We start from the raw sequence: 23,382 nt of genomic DNA, 5'->3' as shown, positions 1-23,382 counted from the left end.
TTTCCTTCACATATTTCTCAGCATGTCTAGCATACTCCATAAGGGGCTGTAGACGCGCTGTCCTGTGTGTGATCATATGTTTTTGTATAAAGTTACCAATGGCTGTCTGGCAGCCCATTAGGAGTGCATTTTTCAATTGCTGTTCATAGGGCGAGTCATTTTCCTGATTTTCTACCTTAATCAACCCACTATGAGCATCAAAACATTGTGTGAGAGATGATGTAGATAACTGTCTACGGTTTCGTCATCTGATTGAATGCATTGATTAATGCAAGTCCAATCTGCCTTGGGCTTCCAATGTTCTTCTATTTTATCTAAGAGAGTCTGCATTCTGGTTCTACACACTTGGAAGTTTTACTATCTTCCTTTTTAACAAAGTACACATCTCTTTCACTTGAATTACCACACCCTTTTTTTTTTTTTTTTTCTTCTTGTCTTATTTCCTGCCTGTTTGTACAGTAATCTTACTAGATTTTGACATTCTGACTTATTTAAACATCCACTAAACCCATGATCTTTTTTCTATTTATCTAAATATTTTACGTTCTTTGGGTGTAAATCAAACATAAACTTTTCATCTTCAGTTATGTCATCACCTTTGACGCAACTGGTTCCTGTTCCCATTTCTCTTACGAGAAACTATTCCTGTTCCTGAGATCTCTTGTATATGGAATCTATTCACATATACTCCTTATACTTTGAGAAAATTAAATTTCTCCCTTGACTAGTCCCTTTAAAATTTAGACAAAAATTCCAATCAGAAACAACAAAAAAAATAGCGTTTTTTGCTTACCTTTGTGATTCCTCCGCCCTGTTTCGCTGCCACCTCACGGATTGAATCTGGAAAGAGTGACTGGCCTCTAATTTCAACCTGTTTCAGTTGGAGGTCTTTCATTCAAGGAGAGCCTGATCTCTCTCCACCTGCGCAGGTTTTCAGCCTCTCTTTGTTCGATTCGCGCCGTGCAGGGGCCGCACGCTACGCCAGTTATGTCGAAAGATTTTACTCTTCTAACATATTCTGGAAGAATCACACCAAGTTCTTGTAAGCAAGTAAAACAGCTTTATTTTACATGCATGGAGATCTGCTACATGATAGTAATATGCCAGCAGTCTGGTTACTTGTACTTTGAGTTCTCCTTATATAGACCCTCCTGCACGTACATACACGTAGCACACAGAACATTCATTAAAATTGATAGTTTGATTACTTGTTTTTACCAGCCAGTACCACAGTTATTCTTGCACCATTAACTTTATCAGCAGTTTAAGATTAACTCCTGCATTCCTCAGTGATCAACATTTTCCAGAACATTTCAGTTTGCACGCAGTGAACATTTTTCTGCTTAACCCTTTAAATACAGAATACAAAATATGTTGACTTCAGTATTTTTCCACAGTTACCCAAGACAAATGGGTGTTGGACATAATAAATCGAGGCTACAAATTTTATTTTCACACATTCCCTCCTTTCAAAGGTATGCCAGATGTGCCTCGTCAGCAAAGACTGGAAGCACAGACTCAAATTTCTTCTCTGCTTCAGTTGGAAGCAATACAGGCAGTACCTTCTGCAGAAAGAGGCACAGGGTTTTATTCCTGTCTTTTCTTAGTGCCAAAGAAAGGAAATACTTGGAGACCAATTCTGGACTTGTCCATTCTAAATACCTTTCTGGAAATTCCAAAATTCAAGATGTTAACACTGCAACAGCTGTTACCTATGCTGGGCAAAGATCACTGGATGGTGACTCTGGATCTCAAGGAGGCCTATCTTCACATTCCTATCAGGCCCAGTTGCAGGAAATTCCTGAGATTTCGGAATGGGAATTTGCATTATCAGTTCTCTGCATTGCCCTTTGGCTTGTCTACTGCGCCCAGGGTATTCACGAAAGTCCTGGCTCCAGTGATAGCTTTTCTCAGGCTACAAGGAATTCAAATTTATCCTTATCTGGACGACTGTTTGATTCTGGCTCAAGGCAAGCACGAACTTCTTCAACATCTGCAGTATGTAATGACAGTTTTAAGATGCCTAGGGTATTCTGTGAACGAAATAAAGTCCAGTCTAGTACCCTCACAAGAGATGTGTTTTCTGGGTGTGAAACTGAATACAGCTGCTCAGATGGCATTTCTTACCCCGGACAAACAAAGGAATCTTCACCTATACTTCCAACAGCTATCAGTAATGTCCAGGCTGACTGCAAGGACAGTCCTTCAAGCCTTGGGGTTCATGGCATCTTGCATTCTAGTACTTCCCAATGCCAAACTGCATATGAGGAAGCTACAATGGTATCTCAAAAGCGTTTGGACTCAACACTGCCACGATTTGGACACTGTCATTCGGATTCTACCTTGCATTCAGAGAGAATTTCTGTGGTGGGCTCAGGAATGTCACCTAAACAAGGGGCTCTCTGTGACCCAACCAGAGGCAAGTCAGATATTAACGACAGACACCTCGGAGTCAGCCTGGGGAGCTCATTTCAAAGGAAAATGGATTCAAGACCTTTGGGCCCCAGAGCTACTTCACTTGCATATCAACATGAAAGAGATGCTGGCAGTTCAATTTGCTTTGGAAGGATTCAAAAGCCTACTTCAACCAGGACTGGTGTTGATTCAAACAGACAACACGACTGTCATGTGGTACATCAACAAGCAAGGGGGAACTCATTCTTACCCTCTTTGCAGACAAGCAATGCTGTTATGGGAAACTGCTTTGAATCTGCACATCACTCTTCGAGCACAGTTTCTGCCAGGAGCACAAAATTCTTTAGCAGATGTTCTGAGCAGACAGATTGTGGATCCTCACGAATGGAAATTGGACCCTCAGGTATTTCTTCAGTTGACAATGGCTTGGGGAACTCCGGACATAGATCTGTTCGCTTCTCCTCTGAATTTCCAACTGCCACTGTTTTGCACAAGGCTATTTCATCCAAAAGCCTGGAAAATAGATGCACTATCCTTCAGTTGGAGCAACCTTCACGTGTATGCTTTTCCTCCTTTGCCTCTTCTTCCGAAGGTGCTGTTGAAAGTCAGGAGGGACAAACCTTGCATGATCCTTATAGCACCGGATTGGCCTCGTCAGCATTGGTACCCTCTGTTGAGGAGCTTAATTCAGGTACCACCTTGGCCGTTACCACAGATTCCTCACTTATTGTCTCAGGAAAACAATCATTTTCTCAATGTCAGGGTGCAATCCCTACACCTGACAGCCTGGCGCATTCTGTTTTAGAGAAGGAGGACCTTCAGCTCCCTCAACAAGTTTTGGATGTTATTTTGGAAGCCAGGCGTCCTAGTACTCGAAAAGTTTATGCTGGTTAATGGAAGAGATTTTTTCTTTGGAGTTCAGCTAAAGGCTTTGATGTCGAATTGCCTAATTTGAGTTGTACATTGCAATATTTGACTATTTTATTGGACAAGGGTTTGTCCTTCTCTTCTGTAAAGGTGCATGCTGCAGCTATTTCTGCTCACTATGATTGTGACCCTCCTTTATTTTCACATCCATTGGTTAAACAGTTTCTTAGAGGGGCAAAGAATATCAGACCCCACGGAGGGCTCCTACTCCTACCTGGGATCTTAATTTTGTTTTGGAAAAGCTGACTCTGCCTCCTTTTGAACCTGCAGCTACAGCTGAATTGCAGTTGTTGTCCTGGAAGACTGCTTTTTTATTGGCTGTTACTTCTACTAGAAGGGTATCTGAATTACAGGCCCTCATGGCAGTGGAACCTTTTCTGATTTTTCACAATGACAGAGTTTCCTTACGTACTAATCCTACTTTTCTGCCTAAAGTGATTTCTAATGTGGCATTGAACCAATCTATACATTTGCCTACTTTTATGCTAACCCCCAAAATGAAGGGGAAAAAGTTTTGCATTCTTTGGATGTACATAGGCAGTTGAGGTATTATTTGAGCAGAACCAGAGAGTTCAGAAGATCTCAACAATTATTTGTTTCTTTTGCTTTGACTTCACGAGGGAAAGCTGTCTCAAACAAACTATTTCCAAGTGGATTGGCCATTGTATTGCTTTTGTTACTCTCATCATGGAGAGGATGTTCCGGCTGGGATCAGGCCTCATTCTACTAGGGCTACGCCACTTCTACTGCTTTTTGAGAGGGGTAGCTACTAAAGACATTCTAGAAGCAGCTACTTGGAGTTCTGTACATACCTTTACAAAGCATTATCATTTACCTCTTTATTCTAGGTCTAGGGCTGGGTTTGCCACTGCAATCTTACAGGGCATGTCTGCAGCTCCTACTGCTATTTAGTTGGCCAGCCTCCCTTTTTCCATTGCTCTGGGATTCTACCCATATGTCAGGACTGCAGCAATGGGAGACGAAGAACATAGTACAGTTTTGTACCTACCATAAATGTAGATGTTCGAGGATCTCCATTGCTGCAGTCCAATTTTCCCTCCCTCCTTCCCCCTTTTTCTTTTTAGGTTGGGGTTTGGGTGGTGTTTTTTGCATTCTGACGTCTGAGGCAAGAAAGACTGAGGTTATGGCGTTGGTCATGCGCATTTGTACTGACACGTACTGACGTCAGTCTCGGGCGCCGATGACCGACGCCGGTTCTAGCCCTTTGGTATTCGGGCCGATGGTGGACAGCGGAATACCCATATGTCAGGACTGCAGCAATGGAGATCCTCGAACATCTACATTTATGGTAGGTACAAAACTGTACTTTATCCAGACAACAAATGGCGTATTAGTTTGTTGTGAGCTACTATTTTGTCAACTTTGAATACTAAGCCTTGGGCACAACTTATGTCTTCCTAAAAGAAAAAAAAGACTGAAATTATTTAATTACTCATGTTTTTTTGTTTAAGACACCATTTAAAATGTTGGGAAAATGCTCTAAAATGCATCCCAGAACACCTATAATCCTATGGCTTCTTGGGTCCTGGTTTATCTGAGTTATTTCCTAAATGGTTATTACTATGCTGTCTTGATCAGGAAAGGTATGCTGAAAGGATACAAGGAAAAGTTAAGATGAACAACAACACTGAATTTCTTTCCTTAAACATAATTTATGTACAAGCCATCACTGGATGAAAAGATTATGTAAAAAGAAAAATAATGCACTTTATGGGTGAACATAGTGTGGTACATAGACTGTTGTACTGCAAGAGCATTGTAGCTACAGGCCAGTCTGTACACATTCTACCTAAAAGTTTGCAGCATGAACCAAAAGGCTGCTTTGGAGAGGTGGCATGACATGTGATACTTTGACAGATGTGCCTAAGGGGGGGGGGGGGCAAACTTGACATTTGCTGGGGGCCCTCCAAATGCTAACATCAGCCCTGATTGTTCTTAAAATATTTTATAACACTTTGGAACTTTTCTCCTTGGACCTCCGCTGAAAATGGGCCCCTATCCAGTCGGGCTTTCCTGTAATCAAATTAATTAAACAGGGGTGTCAGATTTGACAAGGGAATAGGACAACAGCGGTGATGCAACTTGGGGGAAAGGTTGCGAGAACAAGATCATGAAAATCAACAGCCTAGGTGGGTTGCAGACAATTTGTTCAAATGTACTGGCATGTACAAAGTCAAATAATTCTATTACATAAACTATTTCTTACACAAATACACACACGCATCTCAACACTCGTACGCACAAAGGCACAAGCAAAATATTTACTTTATTGAATATGCCAGTTAAATCTAGCCCGCATATCGTCAGCAATAAAACGTTTAAGTATATAGGGGACTCGATTAAGCTAGTGTAGGCCACTCACCATGTGTAAACCTAAAAATAATCTTTGTTGGACAGCGATTAAGGACCTTTGCTAACTTAGTGAGAAGTGGGAACACTGTGGTGAAATTAGCACTTGGGCCAAAGCCTGTACAGCTCGTCTGTACCTGAAGGTAACCCAATACTTTGGAGCTACATTTCTGGATAAATGCACAATAAACAGGGCTATCATTTAGAATATTGGAGACAAAGAGGCCCGTCTTCTTTCTTGCAGGAATTTATTATACCGCTTTTTCACCTAACCTGCCAATTACTGCCTAACGTTTTATCCGCGGCAAGGCCTCCCTCTTGTTTTGGAAGCGGAGATGATGTCATGGCGACCGCTGTCCTCTCTCTCCCTCTCGCCCCCTCCTCCTTGAGCGCCGCCACTGCAGCTGTTGTGTGTGTTACTACTGCTGCTGTGAGCCAGATCTAGACCCTTAAGCCCTTGTACGGCACAGAAAGTCGGAGAGGATTTATAGTCTGAACAGTGCTGCCAGCTTCTTGAAAATAAGAGCAAGGGAAACAGAGACTGACATCAGCTCCTTTTTTGTAAGTAAATAGGAGTAAGGGAACGGGACCAGCATTGTGTTGTGAAGGTGAGGGGGATCGTCTGGGGATGATGAAAGGTACCGCAGTGCAGTTAGGAGTAAAAAGGAATGTACTTCAAGGCAACCATAATTGAAACAGAAGAAAACGGGGTGAAACTTTTGCCTTGAAATGGTGGGACAAAAAGGAAATTCGCCTAACTAAATTGTGCAGCAGCCTTTCGGTTGTCACCGTAGGCGACGGGTTGTAGACCTAAAGTTTTGCGGCTCTTTGTTTGAAGCTGGAGTAGCAATGTGTTTGTGATGCTCTCTCGCCAGTACTTGGGGAATGGTAACCTATGATGACATTGCGAGGAATGCTGTGCAGGGCAGGTTTTACATTAATTAGACAATACCGGCATTTGGAACAGTTGCAGTGTATTGTTTTATTAGGGAAAATTGTAGATGATGTTATTTAAGAGAGAAATAAAAACACTTTAGTAATTGCAGGATTTATTCAAAGCACAACCCTACGTCAATTTTTCCGACGATTTCATTTAGTATAACTCTTGACAGCCGCAGTAAAATGCAGAGTTGTGGTTCAAGAGTCGTATTCTTAAGTGTGTTGTAGTAAGTTTTATACATGGGGTTTAACATCGAGTTGAGTTGACGCTGGTCCCCCACCCTGTCAGATTCTACAGAGCTTAATGACTGACAAGTGCTCCCTCACTTGCTCCTTAACATTTGCCAGTACTTAAAACAGTTCGTGCATATTTTCTGTAGAAAGAGGAAACCGTGATGTTTCTATTACGCTTCTCAGTGTTCCCCATTCAGCGTGCAGAGTTCAGTCCCCCATCATTCCCCGCTCTACGTAGACTTGTCAAACCTACCCTAAGCAAGCCTGGGGACTGTGAGCTAAAAAGTGGTTTCCGAAATTTACATTTCAAAAGATGAATATCAAGACAGAAGGTGACCTGTTCTTTGGGTTCAGGCACGAAAAGTAGCTTGTAAACGTTATTTTATTGCACTGTGTTTTTCCTTGATTGGTTGATTGTGTGGATGCTTTAGGTTAACATTCCCCGCAGGGCCGTCCAGTTAGGATTCTGAAATTGAAAGAAAATGGTGCTGGAAGATGTATGAAGTAAAGGATCTTGGACTTACAGTTCCTCCTGGAAGGAGGCACCCGGGGGCGGCGCTGGTTCATCATTAAAGATTTCTGTCAATGGGTGTTAAGAATAGCTTGAGTTACGGTAGAAACTAACTGATATTGAATGTGCTGTAATAGGAATCTGGGTCTGTTATCGCACCACCTTTATGTGTTTGGAGAAGGAAAACTAAATGACGGTGACAAAAACTGCGATTGACAAAAAAAAAAAAAAAAAAATGAAATATTCAGTTACATAATGAAAAGATATTGTCAAAGTTGTTTGGGAATACTTTACATCCTCTATCATTTGTTATATCATGTTCAGGTGGTATCTCTATGAGGAAGGGGCACGAATAGATTTTGTAAAATAACAGTAAAACGTTCCCTCAAGACCTTGTGATACCTTTGCCGTAGTCTTGAGAAGTGACATCCGTAGCTTCATTTGAAAGAATGCTACAAGAAGTTATTTTGCTCTGCTTTCATAATTGCATGGTTTACTTGAAGACTGTATTCATTTTAAGAATGAGAAAGATGCCCAGGCCAGCATATCTACAATCTTGGGTTAGCAAACCGTTGATGATTCCTGTCTTCAGTAGAGTATTCTCTTTACTTCTTTTATTAAAGAGGGTTTTGTTACTTGGTTTTACATTGTGTATGTGTGTGTGTCTATATGTATATTCGTGTGTTAACATTCATAAAGCTTTTTTCTAAGGTTTAGCAGCCAGAAGCTGTCAAGAGTGTAACACATTTTTTATCCTTAAAATTGCCTTGTATGCATACGTTATGATGTTTCTTCATAGTATTTATTGAACAGCATATAAAATGAGCATATAGCTTGATTTGGGCTTTGTAATTTATAAGATATTGACCAAGAAATAACAGCTGAAGATGAAGCTGTTTGCAGACTTATCCCAGGACTAGCATGCACTTTGTATGCATTGCAGCAATCTAAAATAACATTTAGGCCAGCTCTAGCAATGTAATGCTTCTCCTAACTGATTCTGGCGTACTTTTTAAATAACCACTCATTAGACAGTGATTTTAAAATTTTGCACACCACAACCTCAGTATTCCTGTTGTCCATGCACTGCAATAACTAAATAATGTAGCACCAACCCATAGTTATTGCCATTATTTTAGTGGCCGCCGTCTAGTGCTTGCTTCACCACCACAAAAAAACTATGAACCTACAACAGTAGGAATCCTTGCACTGGAAGAATTACTCTCTTATGGCATTTTTTTCTTTATGGGCACAAACATTTAGTTAACTTAATGTGATGGATGATGCTATTTATGTCCACTGATCATTATTCAAATAGACTCCCTTGTGATTTAATATCTGTTAATATTTCAGAATACACAATAGCAATGGTCCTTATTTTCAATGTGAGCATTTGTGTAAACTAAAAGGAAATGGCATACAAAATACTAAAGCATGAACTTGCCTGTTGAAAACTGTTGTAAAGGAATATTTGCATTTCCTATTATCCTATCCCAATTTTTTTCTTTATCAGCAGTGATCATCATCCTGTGCTGTAAAGCTACACACAGTAGCTACGTCTGCATAAAATCATTTTTGACAGACATAAACTCCACATTTAGGAAAGATTGATTGCTTTTGGCGTTCTTCTTCAGACTACACTAATGAATGTTGTGCTTGTATAAGTAGGGTTATACACTTAGTGATCACTGCATTATTTTAGCTACATTTGCCAATAGTCAGTGCTTCAGTGGCAAGGTGACATGTTTCACTATGGCAGGCTAGCATAACATTGGTGTCGGCTAGCAAAAAATGTACAGGTCCTGTATTGAAGACCAGGCCAGCAGTGCCGCACTATTCCAGTAAACATTTTCTTGCTACTCTCAGGATGCTTACTATCCCAGACATTTAGGTTGCAGAGCACTGATATAAATAGAAATGTAACAAGCGGCAATATTTACTATAGAAACTACTGTAAGTTAGATATTGTTACAAAAGTGTGTGACATCAAAGGCATCTTCTTAAAACAAAGGCCAGTAACATTGCAAGAAATCCAGACTACTTTTGGAAAATAAAATTAACAAGTCTTGTTTTAAAACAAACATTCTCAATTTGTTAGCGTGGTTACTGACAGAGAACTTGTAATGAGTTAACAGCCAAAACATTCATGTCTGTATTTTTTGTCAGACCAACATGTACATTGTCCCTCTGTGGGCTGCCATTGCAGCACTAACAAAATAAATTGTCAACATTTCATCTCCGAGATGTTTCACTATGTACTGTAAATAAATAAGCAAGAAAATCCCAAACGTTGCGAAAGCTGTTGCAGATGGACATCTGTGGTTCCTTTGTGATTGAGGTATATTGTTGTATCACAGTAGCATGTCATTAATGTCGTCTTAGCAGCAGGAATCTTTCTAGATCTCCAGGAGTTAGCTAGTGTAATATCCTTACTGCTTTTATGGAGTAGGGAGATAAAGCCTTGATTATGGAGTAGGGAGATAAAGCCTTGATTATGGCCCAGACCATCAAAGATTGTTTATTGGTTCTGATGTTGGCAAAGCCAGGCAGTGGAGGATGGGGATGAACGACTTAGTCACTCACTCATCCTGGGAGAGGGAGATGGTGATCTGTGTAAACCGGTTACTCCTATATAGGCAGAAGTTGGCACACTTCACTGTGGGATGTGAGCTTGACAGTCCCACGCTAGTGATGATAATTCTCAGAAGACATGTATGAGAGTATGTACACTCCATGGGAAAAAACTTAGGGTGCACCTGCTATGGCACTGTGGCCTACTTCAGCCACTGGAGCAAAGTTGGGGCTATTCAAAAGTAAACCCCCAATGGCCATTCAAGAAAAAAAAAAACAATGGCTGTGTGTGCATGATGACTTACGCAATTGACTTTAACTCACTGGGTCAAGGAGGACCAATCAGTACCATAATATTTATTATTGTTCTTTGTGTGCATTGATTTTGTTGGAGGTGTAATTCTCATGTACCTTTCCTAGTTAACCAGTTTGGTAGGTTTTCTCAGTCCTTTTTGTACATCATTCTGAGGATGCCTGGTTCTTTCCCCTAGGGAGGAATCTGTCTGATGGGTTACAGAAAGGGTAACCACTGGGCAAATCTCCTGACATAAAAAAGTAACCTTTCATGTATGTAATGAAAATAACTTGTGTCAACATAAACCAGAATTAGATTTAATTAGGTGTGTGTGTGTGTGTGTGTGTGTGTGTGTGTGTGTGTGTGTGTGTGTGTGTGTGTGTGTGTGTGTGTGTAGGATAGCCATGAAAAAGCTTACTTAATTTTACAAAATCTGTTGTAGAGCCCCTGATTCTAATGTATTTAATATTGTTGGAGCCCATTGTCTTCATTAATCCTTCTTTGAGCCCCTCATTCTGTCAGTACTGCTCTTGGACCTCTTAAGTCTATTAATCTCCCTGGGAGCCCCCTGTCTTTGTAGTTCAGCCCTGTTAGAGTTCATTCTTTTATTTAGCCTTGCTGAATCTGTTAATATTAATGGGTAGGGTTTGATTCCGTTTGTCCTCCTTTGGGTTTCCTGACTCTTCGTTAATCTTGCTGAAGAGTGTCCTCTGTAAATTTTGCCATGGTCTAATTGAACTTTAGTCCTAAAGATAGATCCCCGAGTTCTGACTCCTGCTGCGTGTTTCTTGGCTTTAGAACTCAGTCCTTCTTGGCTTTAGAACCCAGTCCTTGTTAGTCCTATCTCTTCATTAGTCTTGATGTAGAGCCCCACATCTTGCTGATATTAATAGGGATAGTCTTGATCCTCTCAATCCTGCTCATAATCCTGTTAGTCACAAAACTGATCTAAGAGAGAGAAATTGTAACAAATTTTTTACAATATTTTGATTTATGCCATTCAAAATTCTACTGGTATTAGTAGATGTAAAGTGCAATCAACAACAGTTAGCAGCCTGGAACACTAATGAAACTCTGCAGTACAAATGAAATATAAAAATAGTACGAAATTCAGTAAAGTAAACATCAAAAGATTCTGTTTTCCTGTACTATGTTATCAATTCATATTAGGGAGGCAGTCTCTAACCTTCACTCCAAACTTGTGCTTAGCTTCAACTCACTGTATTACCTATTATTTTTGTTAATCTGAAGATGGCCAGTGAGCTCAGAGTAGGATTTTAATCCACCATTGACTCATTGAGAGCAATTAATCCTGCTACAGGCTGTTATGTCATGCTATGAGCTTCTCAGTCTGTGCATCCTGCTGCAGGTCCTTCTAACTCTAGCTCTGCTTCGAAGCTATAGATTCCATTAATTGTATGCAGATATTGTCTAGGTACCCTGATACAGCCATTTCTGTCTGGGTGGCATTTCTGACTCTGACTTCTGTAGGCTGTGTGGTGTACGGACTCCGGAAAATGCAGTCTTCAGTCTGGAGTCCCTATACCAAATTAGGAAATCATTACTTTTGGGAGCAGCATTTATGCATGTCGGAATGGTAAGAGAGGCAAGATCGTCATCAGCCCATTTTTTTCTACATGGGGTCTGGTATCGTGTTAACTGTCGCCAACTTTCTCTTCAATGCCACACTTCTGCCTTCATCAACACTCATGCCTGACTCTTGCAGATCTTCTTTCATACAATCCATCTTTGCTGGACGTCCTCACTTCCTCTTACCTACTTTCTGTCTTCAACTGTTTTGCCTTTACTGCCCAGGTTTCTGTACCGTACAGTAGTACTGGTCACACCACTGTCTTGTACACCTTACTTTTCAGCTTCTTTGGCATTCTTCTGTCATGGACTGCACCTGATACTCTATGCCAGTTGCTTCTCCTCAACTATTCCTCCCAGATACTTGAAGCTGTTTACCTGTTTCACTGTCTTCCCTTCTGAGTCTATTCTCAGCTTCTTCTGATTTCCCCAATTTGCTGCCATTACCACAGTCTTATCTGTGCTTAGTTTTATTCCTTGTGCCTTCAGATTTGCATTCCATTCTCCTATCCTTTGCTGAAGTTCTACCTCAGTCTGTCTACTGCCACATCGTCTGCATACAACAGCTTTGTTGATCCACCCCCTCCAACCTGTTTGCTAATGTAGTCCATCACCAGTATGAACAGCAGTGGGCTCAGAGCTAAACCCTGATGTACACCCACTGGGAACCCCTCTGTGAGGCCGGACACTGTTCGTACTTGAGTCATTGGGTCCTTGTACATAGCCTGCACTAATTCTACCAGTGTTTCTGGGACTTCAAACCACCACAGTATTGCCCAAATCAGCTTTTTTGGGACCTTGTCATATGCTTTCTCTAAGTCTAGGAATGCCCAGTTGGACACTCTCTCCTCATCATTAGCTTCTTCTCAAGTATCTGTCTCAATGCAAACATCAGGTCAGTTTTGCTGCATCCTAATCTGAATCCAAACTGTCCATCTCCCATCTTACATTCTACTACTCTGCATATCCATTTATCAATCACCCTCTCCAGAACTTTCATGCAGTGTGATAGGAGTTTGATGCCTTTGTACTGCCCACAGTTGTGGATGTCCCTTTTGTTCTTGTACACTGGCACGAATATGCTTATTCTCCAGTAATCTGGGATACGCCTTTCTCTCCACACTGCTATTAGTACCCTCAGGAGCTATTTCTCCCCTATCCCACCCAGTATCTTTATCATATCTGCTGTGACCTCATCTGACCCTGCTGCTTTCCCTGACTTCATCTTCCTTAATGCTGTTCTTACTTCTTCTAGGGTGGGCTCCTCTTCTTCTCTAATCGTAGCCTGTTTCTGTGGCAGTACAGCTTCTGTGGGGTTTTCTTCATTCAGAAGTTGCTGGAAATACTCCTTCCATCTGCCTTTGACGTCCTCTGGGCTGGTGAGCAGGTTGTTGCTGGCATCCCTTATGAAGGGTGTCTGACTATTTTCTTTAGCTTTCTGTCTTTGCCTTGCAACCTGATATAGTTTCTTTGTGCCCCTTACTGAATCACTTTCCAGAAGTTGGTACAGTGCCTCTGATGCCCTATTCTTTGCTATTGCAACTTCTTTCTTAGCTTCTTTGTCAGCCAACCAGTAGTCCTACCTAGCCTGGTCAGTCTTTTCTGTCTCCCACGTCTTCCTGCACTCCTCTTTTCTTTTGATGACTTCCTGGGCTTCTGCATTCCACCACCAGCTTTCCTTCCATACCTGGCTTGGCCACATATCTTTTCTGTAGTCCTAACCCATGCTGTTTTAGGTGCTGCCATTCTGCTTCAACTCCACTTATTTCCTCCTCTTCTTGGGGTGCTAGAGCCTTGAGTAATTCCTTGAACTGTTGTACTTTTTCTCCAGTCAACTTCTAGGTCTTCAGCCTGGTCTCTGTTGATCTTAGAGCCTTCTCTGACCACTGCTTTCAGCTGATTGTGGCAACAAGTGGTTTTATGCTATGGGCCAACTGTTTCACTGGGGATGACTTTGCAATCATGGATTCTGCCCCAGTGCCTTTTCCTTACTAGGAGGAAGTCTTACCTGAGTTGCATGTTGACTACTCTTGTATGTGATGTAGTGACTGCCTCTCTTTCTGAACCATGTGTTGGCTACTATTGAGCCATTTGCTAGACATAAGTCTAGAATGGCTTCTTCTTCTTTAGTCCTGTTACCCCACCCACGTGGACCCAGGCAGTCCTCATATCCTCTTCTGTCTGCCCTGAAATATGTGCATTCAAGTCGCCCATTATCAACATCAATTCATTTTGTCCTGCTTTATCTAGTAGGTCCTGCAACTGCTGTCTGAATGCACACACTTCCTCACTATCACAACCCTGCTGTGGGGCATAGGCTAAGGTTATGAATACTGCCCTATTATTACACTGGAGTCTTGACTGCCATGAGTCTGTCATTAATTCTGATGATATACCTTATTGCCTTCTGAAGCCTCTCTCTCACCACAATTCCCACCCTATTTCTAGCCTGCTGTCCACCTGAGTAGTAGACTCTGGATCCCAAGCCAAGTGGCTTTGCTGCACTGCCCTTCCATTTCATCTCCTGGATACATAGGATGTCCAGCCTCCTATGTATCATCATGTCATCCACTTCCAAGTTGCGTCCTGTCAGTGAACCTACATTAAGCGTAGCAATTCTCAGTTCATGTTTGACAGGTTGGTTGGTTTTACGTCCAGCTTTCGCTCAACAGAGCTATCCCAGGTAACCCAAGCTGGGCAACTAGACACCGGCCAGCCAGTAGCTTATTGGCCCAGGGCTGCTGGGCTTTTACGCTGGGCACAGATACCCCTCCCACCATTAGCACGGGTCCCTGGCGTTGGTCAGAGAAGGCTGGGTCCTCAACCCCCTTAACACCAGTAACTAACCATGCCCATTTTGGCGACATTAGTCAATAAGACTATCAGCTAGAGCCATATTTTACACCCTCGATTGGTTAGCCCTGCCACGGCGCACAGTCTGTGATCCATGTTCTTCTATCTTGAGGATACTGCGCACCACAGTAGATGCCCAAAGTGGTTGGTCTGTACAACTCTTTTCCCATAGGGCACCATGTAGAGTCTGTGCTGCTGCCCACAGTTCCATTCATTGGTGAGTTTGAGATGAAAACACTCGGCATGTTTTTCGGACATGGGAGAAACCCCACGGAGACTCGGGGAGGAAATGAAACTCCAAACAGGTATTGGTTGGAGGTCAGGATTGAATCTTGTACCTTGTGTATGGGAGGCAAAGACCTTAACCACTAAGCCATCTGGTCTGTATAAGACCAGGTAGGAGAGGTAATATGTGAAAGCAATTAGAAAATAAGTGCTTGCATATTAATGTATGCGCAGTCATCTGCTGCCATTAATGCATTACCTGCCTGCTTAGCCTTTTTTAAAGTGCAGCTACAAGTTTGATTTCAAAAAGGTATTGCTGTGTTTTAATACAGTATTTTATAGACAACAGCCTTGAGAATTCATCTGCATCACAGTTGTGTTTGGAGTGAGACTTTGGGGTTGCAGAAGCCACAAATGCAGCTTACTCTCTGAATGAAAAAGACCAGTGGGCATTGGCAGTCCTTAGCAAAGCTGTAGCGCATGCCAATCGAGTGCCTACATAAGCAAAGTCTCTGTGCATCAGAAGTTATTGATCAATATCTGGATGCTTTGGTGAAGTCTCTGCCAGCATTTGTGGGGTGCATACTGTCAGAAGAAAAAAATTCAAGCGAGTCACATCTGCCTCAGGTGATGAAAAACTTCTTTATTTGCAGCTAACCAGATTACAGCAGCATGTTGGCCAAGATGATCTCAATCTGATCAGCTTGTTTACTGACATCAACTTTTATACTTTCCTGTCACTAGCCAAAATAGTTTTTGTTACATTTCTGACAGTTGACAGTTGGCTATGAAAAACATCTAGGATCACAAATTACCTCAGAAAAGAATGCTTTATCTCAAAACCACAGCTAGTGTAGAATGTTTACCTCAAAACCACAGTTAGTATAGAACGTTTACCTCAAAACCACAGTGGTAGCTGGAATTTTCCAGAGCCTGCCTCAGTAAATTAACTCTTATTCAGAAGTATAGAAAACAGGTGTTATTCAAGTTCATAAGCAAACTACATCTATCATAGATAAAGCCCATCTTTAATAAACATGGTTCAATGACCTTTTCTTACCAACACTTCAGCAAATAGCATATTCATTTTGCTAGATGGGAGAAAGAGACAAATAATAATAATGTGTTTTAAAACTTTTTCTCTTAACATTTCCCCCCTCAAAACACTTTTATTTGTCTTTTTATTTCAGCAATATATGGTAAAAACTTAAGCTTTTCTTTGCATTCATTACTTCATTTGCAAGACAAACTTTTAAACTTCAAACATACTGCAAAAGTCACATTTCAATGTATTCACTTTCACCAGTCTGTTGCAACTGCTGGTACATCGTCTTCGTAACAGCAGTATCAACCAGTCTTTGTAGAAGACCTCTGATACAGGGTATACAACAGCAACCACATACCACCACGATAGCCACAGCGACTCCGACTGACACCAGGAAACTGCTGATGAGATGACTCCATTTTCCAAACCACACTCGTAGAAAGTCTGTGTAAAGGGATTATTTACCCCAGAGTTCTCTGCCAATTCTTCAGATAACATCTCCAAACCTTTCAAAGCTCGAGTGATGCTCCCATCAGGGGCAGTGTTATTGGAGATGTACGTACAACAGAAAGTTCCAAACATCCTGCAAACTCCTCCTTCTTTGGCCAGGAGCATATCCAACGCAATTCGATTCTGTCATGCCACCTGCGAAGTGGCCTCCAGTTGTTCAGCAGTACCTCTCAATGCATCTTTGGTATAGTTCACAAAACGCTGCTGGTTATAGTAAATGTAGTTGATCCAGTCCACATTCTTATTGGGTTGAATCCAGACAAAGATGGATGCAAAACCAGCCGCTATTTGGTTTATTGCTTTGTATTCATCAGGCACGCCTCTTGGTACGCCAATGCTATCGATGTAGACTCCGCTATCGAAGGATTGCTTCGGTGCCTCTCTCTTTCTCTTATTCAACCACCTCGGCTTTATTTCAGGTTCTCTTATGAAATTGCTTACTGGAACTGGGAAAATGTAGAATGGCAGAATTAACTTTGCAAGTGCACAAGTTCCCTTCCAGGGAATCGTAAGCCTTGATCTGAGTTTGTTGTCTCCACATAACCACCAAACGTCTGCCAAACTATGAGTCTGGTTTTCCAGAAATGGATTTTCGTTGCCATTCACAGTAACATTGCAATCATTCTGTCCCATATTGCCATAATTTTTTCCTGTGCCATCTCTGGAAATGCACATATACGAACCTGGATTTGCCATAATTCTTTCCTGTGCCATCTCTGGAAATGCACATATACGAACCTGGATAAGAGATTGCTGTAGGCGGTTTCTCAACTTTGCTTATGACTGGAAACCGCTGGGTTTCATCTTTGCATCTATCTTCGGTTTTGTTGAAGAATAACTTTAACAGACACGTTAGGTTACCTTCAGCTTGCATCAATGGGACTGTCGCTAGTTGCTGTTTACCTTCAGCACAAGAAACACAGTTCTCACGATGTGCCTCTCGGGTACTATATCTAACCCAAGATAACCATTCATTATGGTGTACGAATCCCGTCTCGAGTAACAATTGTTGTTCTTCTGTGAAGGCAAAATCTGCTTTACTTGTAGCATTTTTAAGGCTTTGCAGTTTAAGTTGGAAAGTCCCCAAAGGATCAGTTCCAATTGGAAGAGACACTCCGATTCCATAAACTCCTGAATCACTTTCTTGTGGTGACACGATGGTTATAGTAATCACTTCAGTACCTTGGAAATGCGCAATTTTTATTCTTTGTTGCCTGCTCTTATCTTTCTCCGGTATCACTGCACCACTTGTTTCCCATCCGTTCACATTTGTTGACCACCAAACATTTGACCAGGACGCACAGTCTCTATTGCACAAGTATTTTGCAAGAGTCAGGAAATCATCATTGTTCCGTTTAGCACAGTCCCAAATTCCTTCACAAAGTTTTGCCTTGAACACAGTAGTAACACCTGTTTGCGCTTGCAGCACCACCATTCCTTTTTCTCTCACAACTGTTCCTTCTCGTATGGACATATTTACTTTTGCCACCAAAATCATCATCGCGTAGCAGTTCAAGTACCAGTTGGACATGGCCATCCTTCCTTTGCAGTCAGACTTTGCGTTCAGGGGTCCGGTGGAGTCTGACCAACATCAGTGGTAGAAGTTTTTTACAGTGGGTGATATGAATCCACGAAGTCCTCTCTGCGATCTTTACAGCCGTAGGTGTTGAGATAAGTACTTGATATGGGCCTTCCCACCTGGGGGATGAACAATTCTTTCTCTTCACAATTCGGATCCACACCCAGTCCCTGGGTGCCACGCTTATCAAGGCTTCACCTCTGGAATCTGCAAAGGAGTCATTGGTTACAAGAGACTTGACATTTAGCAGCTTCTTCATATAATCCGCCAGATCCTCACCCCCCCTCACGTTCCGCTGGCAACAATCCTTGCCACTGCGGGACGTAATATGGTCTCCCAAACAAAAGTTCAAATGGTGTAAGTCCTTTGTAGGAGGGTGAGATTCGCATGTACAGGAGTGCCAAATAAGGCACGCAGTCCAGGATCTATGCGTTTCTGCCATCAGTTTGCGGAGCTTACTCTTCAGGACACCATTGTGTCTCTCCACCAGTCCAGCTGACTGGGGATGGTAAGCACAATGTTACTTGAGATCAATTTGAAAGACTTGACCCAACTTCTGCACAATCTGGTTTACAAAATGAGACCCATTATCACTATAAATGCGCCTTAGAAGGCCAAATCGGGGAATTATTTCTGTTGTTAAAAGCTTAGCTACTGTGTGTGCGTCAGGATGTTTTACTGGAAAAGCTTCTACCCACTTAGAAAAAGCATCAATTATAACTAGACAGAACCTTTTTCCCTCTGAAGGTGTCAACTCAATAAAGTCCATACAGAGTGTGTGGAATGGATATGGAGGGGTAGGGAATGCCTGCTGAGATTTTTTTAACCCCCCCCCCCCCGAGCATGATATTTTGCACATAATAAACAAGATAAACAGAATTGCTTTGCATAAGTTGAAAATCTTTTACACCAAAACACCTTAGATACTATTTGAACCATTGTCTGTACTCCTACATGGGCAGGTCCATGGCTAACCAATGCAGCATACCTAAAAAGGTTTGAGGGTAATACCATTTTGCCATCTGATGCTCTATACAACCCATCCTGTTGAGTGATACCATATTTCACCCAACGGCATTTTTCTTTCTGTGTTGTCAATGTTTGTATTACTTTTAGTGTCTCTAAGTCTAAGAGGGGTCCGGGCTCTAAATCATTGTCATGTAAAAGCAAATCATTTTCTTGAGCTGCCTTTTTTGCAGCCATATCAGCAAAAGCATTTCCCCTGGAGACAGGATCTTTTCTGTTGGTATGTGCGGAACATTTACATATCGCTATCTGAAGTGGTCATTGCACTGCATCTAACAACTGTAAAATTAAATCTTTGTGATTTATTGGTTTGCCTGTCGCAGTAACCATTCCCCTATTCTTCCATTGTTGAGCGAAAACATGTACAGTAGAGAAAGCATATTGACTATCTGTATAAATTGTCACTTTTTTACCCTCCCCTAAGGTACAAGCTCGAGTCAAAGCCACTAACTCAGCTGCTTGGGCAGAATAAATGTTTGACAATCCTTTTGCTTCCAAAACTTTAGTTTCTGTGGTGACAGCATACTCTACTAGTGTTTTTTTTTTTTACAGTGTCCTTCTTTGCTGATCCGTCTACAAACAAAACGAGATCAGAATCTACCAACGGAATATCCGTTAAATCTGGTCGAGGAAGTACTTTGTCATGAATGCTCTCTAAACAAACGTGTGAAGTACCTTCTGGAGTCTGCAAAAGTGTCGCCGGGTTAAGAGTAGTACATCTTTCTATGGTCATATGTGGCTGTGGCAGCAGCACTGTCATACATGACAAATGTCGACTAGGAGATAAAAAGGTTATCTTATTTTGCAAAGGTATAGTAGCTACTGAATATGGAACTCGCAATTTTAATGGGTGAAACAAAACTAATGATGCTGAGGCTTGCACTGCCATGGCGGCTGCCACTACAGCTTGAACACAATGCGGCAATGCCCTTGCAGCAGGATCTAATCTGGAGGAATAAAAACCTATCGGTCTCTGTTTATCCCCATGTACTTATACCAGAACCGAAGTCATATATCCTGCCTTACAATCAACCATTTGTACAAACTGCTTAGAATAGTTCGGAAAACCCAAAACAGAGGATCCTGCTATCAATTGCTTAATTCTATTAAATGCTTGTATTGCCTTATCTGTCCACTGTATATTACTTTTAGCTGCCATGGGAGTGTCATAGATCAGTGTGGTCAATGGCCCTACTTCTTCAGCATAATTAGGAATCCAACTTCTACAAAAATTAGTCACACCTAAAAACGACATCATCTCCCGCTTAGTCGTAGGCATAGGTGCTTCAAGAATTGCTTGTTTTCTTTTATTTTCCAATTGTCTATCTTCCTGCGAGACTAAGTAACCCAAGTACTTTACTTGTGCTTTCCACAATTGTAACTTCTCTTTATTTACTTTATGTCCTTGCTCAGCTAAAAAACTAAGAAGGGCTAGGGTATCCTTTTTACAACTTTCCTGCGTGGGTGAGGCCAATAAAATATCATCTACGTACAACAGGACCTGGCTTCCCTTTGGGGGAACAAACTGAGCTAAATTCGCAGCCATTTCTTGTGCGAATATTGTCGGACTCTCACAATAACCCTGTGGCAATCTGGTGTATGTGTATCTTTTACCTTGGAAAGTGAATGCAAACCAAAATCTACTCTCCTTGTGTAGTGGTATGGAGAAAAAAGCATTGCTTATATCTATGACAGAAAAATATCTGTGCTGAGGTAGTAAATCATTAAGTAATGTATAGGGGTCAGGGACCACCGGTGCTCTTGGGATCACAGCTGAATTTACTGCTTGTAAATCCTGAACCAACCTCCATGACCCATCTGGTTTCTTTACAGGAAACAACGGAGTATTGCAGGGTGAATCTGGGCATTCATCAAGAATTCCTACCTGTTTTAGCTGTTAAGTAACTGGTTTAATTCCTTCCTCTGCTTGCTTACTTAGTGGATATTGTTACTTACGAGGTCTAAAACCTGACTTTGCAGTTATACAAACTTCACCTGCTGTTTTCATTAATCCTACATCTCCTTTACCTTTTGACCATAAATCTACAGGCAAGGCACTTAACACACTATCTTCCTCTTGAGTTAGGAGGATTTGTCATGCCATTTCTGTTTTGTCATCCCTGAGGTACACACTTGGTCATGCCCAAGACACCCAATTTAATCTTTGTACCTGGATCTGTTGATCTTTCAACTGACTTTCAGACATTGTGTTCCAAATCGTTACCTTTTTCGCCAAATCTACCCAATGTGTCCCCACTGCTTTAGTAACTGAGATATGTGGGCTATAACTTGAGCGATAAACTCATTTCCTTTGTCAAAGTACAGGTTACTACTGTATTACCTTGCGTATCCCAAAACATATCATTCAAAATTATCCTTGCACACTTGTGCTTAAAGAATTCTTTTTCAAATTCTTTATCCGGACCAGGGGTCTTATAAAACATTGTACAATGTAAGTGCACCGCAACCTGCGGTGACCCGCTCCTAGATTTACTTAGAGCTAGATTGATCAACTCTGTATCAACCCTCCCCCGGGCCGTCTGAAATCAAGTCTAGGCTATACCAGTAAAACAAGTCTTGTACTCCCTGTACTACTAAGCCATCCGCTAACCTTTTTGCCTCAATACCTTTAGTTGTGGGAATTGCCGCTATTCCAAACACATGCATCAAATCTCTTCCTAGCAAATTAACTGGACAAACTTTTGATATAATTACCCTACACCTAACAGTTTGGTTTGTTTGCGGATCTGTGAACAGTAGAGGATGAGACAGTGGTTCCTTATAAATTTTCCCGTTTGCCGCTTTTACAAGGACAAACTCATCTGTTTCGCAGTTCGGAGGCAGAACTGCTGGACCCAAAAGTGTACGCGATGCACCTGAATCACATAAAAACTCCACTTTCTGTCCCTCAACCAAAAACTCTATCATGGGTTTCTGATCTAGATGCATAGCAATACCCAAATTTGCCAGGTTTATGACTTCACAGTCACAATCCTGCCCTTCCATTAGAGTGTTCTGACATTCATCGTAGAGAGCGTCTGCCTCTTCATTATTCCCATAATGAAGATGGCACCTTTCTTTACTATCATATAGTCATGCGGAGCCCTTGTTCGTAAGCTGTGGGGGATGTTGCCACTCTTCATAGTCGGCAGTGAAGTGCCCACGTCTACCACATTTAAAACATTCTCCACATTTTAACCTTTCCCTATAGGCTGAATGTCCACCCGGTTCATTTAACGTGTCCCATTGCGGGCCCCCACGTTTTTTTACGCCACCACGGCGCCCTTGCCCCCTTTGGTCCTGTACTAGGAATATCCCACCATCATCCCCTACTGCTAACACTTGTACTTTCTTTTTTTAGATTAAAATGTCGCTCAGCATGCCGTGCATATTCAAACAAAGGTTGCAGTCTACATGTTCTGTGATCTACCATGTGCTTGGTTATAAAACTATGTATTGGAGCCTTACAACCTTTAAGAAAAGCATTTTTCAATTGCTGTTCATACGGACTATCATTAGTCTGATCCTGCGGAATCATCATTCCACAAGTGTTATTGAACACTTCTGTCAATCTTACAATATAGTGATCTACAGATTCATCATTTTGGTTGCACTGATTTATTACTGTCCAATCTGCTCTTGGACGCCACTTATCAGAAATTCTCTTTAACAGATCAGTGACTCGTGTGTCTAACACTCCAGAATTGTGCTTTAATGTAGTGCCGTCATCTGCCTTACATGTCCAAGTACCAGTGCCAATCTGGACCTAAGATTTGTCGCACTACTTGTTCTACTTCTAAACCATTTAGATGATAACTTAAACACATACCAACTACGTCCTCAGAAAACTTTTGAAAATTAACCTTGGGATGAGGGATACCATCCGTAGCTCGTTTTATATACTCTCTAGCCCAGGGACGATAAACTAAAATAGTTGGTTCTTGTCCAATATCTCCTGCTTGTGGGTTTGCAACTTGTATTAAGGGAAGAGCTTCTGAATGGTCAAAGTTTAATAGCCCAACGTCCTTGCCCTGCTGGTCCTGACCTTAACTGCATAGGTTGGTCTACCTGTTGCAAAGCAACCTTAGGTACTACGGGAATTTGTGGGTAAATTGGAGGGGTCACAACATTTCCTTGAGCAGCTAATAACCCACCCTGCCGTACAGATCCCACATCTTCAGACTGAGGTTCCCCCGGTATGGCAGCAGCAATTTCACCATGTGGTGGGGCAGTTGCCTGCCTTTGTACTGCACAAACTGTATGCTCATCTTCCTTATCTAAAAATAAAGCTA

General features: G+C 41.7%; 1 protein-coding gene across 2 annotated transcripts in view; it reads left to right on the top strand.

The window, feature by feature from the left end:
* Nucleotides 1-6,066: 6,066 nt before the first annotated feature.
* Nucleotides 6,067-23,382, top strand: part of FAM168A (family with sequence similarity 168 member A) — a 2,303,849-nt gene continuing 2,286,533 nt past the window's right edge. For both annotated transcript variants that reach the window (XM_044072210.1, XM_044072209.1), the window contains exon 1: nt 6,067-6,273. The gene's annotated coding sequence lies outside the window, so the exon portion shown is untranslated. The remainder of the gene's footprint in view (nt 6,274-23,382) is intronic.

The sequence above is a fragment of the Protopterus annectens genome, chromosome 5.part0, assembly GCF_019279795.1.
Source record: "Protopterus annectens isolate FY-2018-M chromosome 5.part0, PAN1.0, whole genome shotgun sequence".
In the NCBI taxonomy this organism is placed as follows: Eukaryota; Metazoa; Chordata; order Ceratodontiformes; family Protopteridae; genus Protopterus; species Protopterus annectens.
This window is presented reverse-complemented; position numbering and strand designations above follow the sequence as displayed.